This window comes from Salvelinus sp. IW2-2015, unplaced genomic scaffold, assembly GCF_002910315.2.
Source record: "Salvelinus sp. IW2-2015 unplaced genomic scaffold, ASM291031v2 Un_scaffold1308, whole genome shotgun sequence".
In the NCBI taxonomy this organism is placed as follows: Eukaryota; Metazoa; Chordata; class Actinopteri; order Salmoniformes; family Salmonidae; genus Salvelinus; species Salvelinus sp. IW2-2015.
In genome coordinates, this window is record NW_019942832.1 from 138285 (window position 1) to 142000 (window position 3716).

The following is a 3716-nucleotide window of genomic DNA, read 5'->3' on the forward strand; positions in this document are numbered from 1 at the left end:
CACACACACACACACACACACACCACCACCACACACACACACACACACACACACACACACACACAACCACACACACAACACACACACCACACACAACACAAACCACACACACACACACACACACACACACACACACACACACACACACACACACACCACACAGTCATGCACACAACACACACAATACATAATACAAATGCTCAAAACACTCATCATGGACACACACACACCACACACACACACCACACACACACAACAACACACACACACACACATACCACACACAACTCACACACACGCATGCATTGCAGACATACACACACACATAACCACTGTCTTTGCACTCATCTTCTATCCACCCCCATCCTATTCCACCACCCAACAGAATGCGAGGTCCCTAAGAAGGAATGGAGGCCTCACACTTCTTCAAGCCAACCGCAAACGTAGGAGCAACCTCACAGGTATGTAAGAACCACCAAGAAACTACACTACTAGAAATATGCCAAACAGGAGGGACTGAGCATTATAGTGGATTACTATTTTTTATGTTTAGTTCTCACAGCTTGTTAGAGTTGGCAGTTTGGCAAAGATCGCCACTGTTTCCCTGTACAGTAATGTGTGATGTACACAGAAATGGCATTAAGAGAGGATCTGAAATGGGAGAAAGGTCTTGGATCTTGACATGATCTTGTGGGTGGGTGTCTCTTTGGTGCTGACTAGCAAAGACATTGTGCAAGAGAATAAGTTTAGAAGAAAGCTGATGTAATCGTGTTAAATGCTGTAAGCCTTCCCAGATGACTCATGAGAAAAGAGGTGAACTATGTAGAGCTAATGTCTCCAACTACCGGCTATAAACACTGGGGATTCCGACTGATGGACATATATGAAATAGAATACTGAATTTAACGTGTTTAAATAATACAACTATAATACAGTATATACTGAAATACCCAAACATTAGGCCCCCCCCCCACAGCCCCCCCCCCCCCCCCCCCCCCCCCCCCCCCCCCCCCCCCCCCCCCCCCCCAAGTTTAGTCTTGTTTGTGAGTATTCAGATCGGAAATTAACTATTTTAATAAAAACATTTCTAATTCATTTTTAGACTATTTAGTTCCAGTTAGTTTTAAGATCTGATTTAATGTTGTTTTATTTAGTTTAATTTTTAGAAAAACATTTCTAATACATTTTTACATGATTTGTTTCACTTTTAGTTTAGTGTTAAGGACCTAAAGCAGCCTATGTGTGGGGGCTAGGAGCCATTTCTGTGCTATTGTTTAATTATTTTATTTTCAGTTACTAAATATGTTTAATGTTTTTCATTATAGTTTCAGTTTTAGATTAATGTTTCTATTTCTATATTCCGTAGACACAAGTGGTGTAACTCTCCAGTAGCAGATCCAGTATACAGGACAGTGTGTTCTCTCAGGTGTTGTGAACAATACTTTGTTAAGGGAGCTAGTTGGGAGATAAATTATCCCTCTCAATTGCTGCTTCTGCAGCAAGGAAACAAGGAAAATGAATTGAAGAGTGTATTGTTTTTCTCTAGTACACTGTCCATAAAACACAGAATATGCTAATATTCATTATTCACCTTTGACCCTCTAAACAGCCCTCAATTCGTCGGGGGCATGGACTCTACAAGGTGTCTGAAGAGTCCACAGGGATGCGGCCCATGTGGACCCAACGCTCCCACAGGTGCAAGTGGCGGGACCTTGGGGGGGGACGAGATTTGACACACAGATACGAGCATGAAGAGCCCAGCAGCATGTGGTTCTTGACACCAACGGACTGGGGGGAGAAGAGGATGGGATGGAAAAAATAACACAGCTGCGCGGCACAACTGGCCACAGTAAAACATGGCTCGTCAGAGAGAGAAGAAGACCCTTTCAAGGCGCCTAAAAGGACAACCCAAACTAACGCCTGAGCTCAGACCTGAAGCAAGATAGCATATCGAACCAAGAACACGGGAAATTGGTGGAAAGTGGAAAGGAATGGTAGGAGAAGAAACACAATAAACGTGGAAAAAGATACAAAGAAGAAAAAAAAAACGGTCTGATTAGGGGACCCACCGAATACACCGACAGACACACACACAACCACACACCAAAACACAAACACAACACACAAACAAACACACAACACAACCCACACACACACACACACACACACACACACACACACACACACACACACACACACACACACACACACACACACACACACACACACACACACACACACACACACACACACACACACACACACACACACACACACACACACACACACACACACACACACACACACACACACACACACACACACACACACACACACACACACACACACACACACACACACACACACACACACACACACACACACACACACACACACACACACACACACACACACACACACACACACACACACACACACACACACACACCACACACACACACACACACACACACACACACACACACACACACACACACACACACACACACACACACACACAAAACAATAGTGTATATTGATTTTATCGTTTGAAACGCTCCATATACTTTGCTTTTTGCTGTTGCGTCAACGGGCTGATTTCGTTGTAGCCAAACACTCTGTGGGAGGCTGATGCTAGCCGGTGTGCTGGACAGCTGTGTGTCCAGACAGAGGGGTTAGGGGTCAAAACGTACAGTATCCTCTGACACTCAAGGTCCTTTGAAGTTTTAACTGGTTCTCCTAACATCCCTCAATTTCTTCGTTGGAGCTTTGCAGTACAGCACACTGTGTTCAGAGCAAGCTGTTCATTAGTGGTTGAACTGTGTGAATATTACTTTCCCGGTGTTCTAGCTGAGTCTACAGTCACAGCCGAGGGCACAGAGATACTGTTGTCTTAAGGCTTAGCTATACTGATCTTAGAAGCTCAGTCAGGCAGAAGAGGTGAACGCTGATTGGAACACTGAAGAAGTCAACAACCTAACAGTAGAACAGGCCTTCGTTTGGGTTGCCAAGTCTCAGTGGTGGTTGATTGAAAAAGCACCGGGTTTGACAGGTACTTGGCTACTCACTGTACGGAGGGGTTAGGCAAACCTACTGGACTCAAGCTTCCTTAGAGAGAAAGTCTACGTGGAAACATTGGCAGTGCTGGTCATGTGATTGTCCTCTGTATCAATGTAGATATTTCTTTATGTAATAATACGCATGTACTGTGCATGAATTTAGACTGTACAAGGCTATAGAATTAACTCAACCCTGAAAACCGCTACGCTAAGTATGTTTCTTGTTCTCACCTGCCTCCTAACCCTTGACCTTTGTGTCCAGAATGACCAGTTGTGACAGTTGATATTACAAGACACTTTATGTGTTCAAATCACAAGGAATGTTATGGGTATTCAATCTGCGCTGTGTTTAGAGAGTCTATCAGCTGTTGCTCTCACTTTCCTCCTTTGATTTGAAGCTTTGACCTTTGAGTCCAAAACGGCCAGTTAACCTCAACCCGGAACACTTCAATAGTGCCTTGAAGTATCCACTACTTAAGTGGTTCCCAACTCCAGTCCTCCAGTACCCCCAACAGCCCAACTCCAGTCCTCCAGTACCCCCAACAGCCCAACTCCAGTCCTCCAGTACCCCAACAGCCCAACTCCAGTCCTCCAGTAGGGCTGTTGGGGGCACTGGATGGCCAGAGTTTGGGCTGTTGGGGGCACTGGATGGCCAGT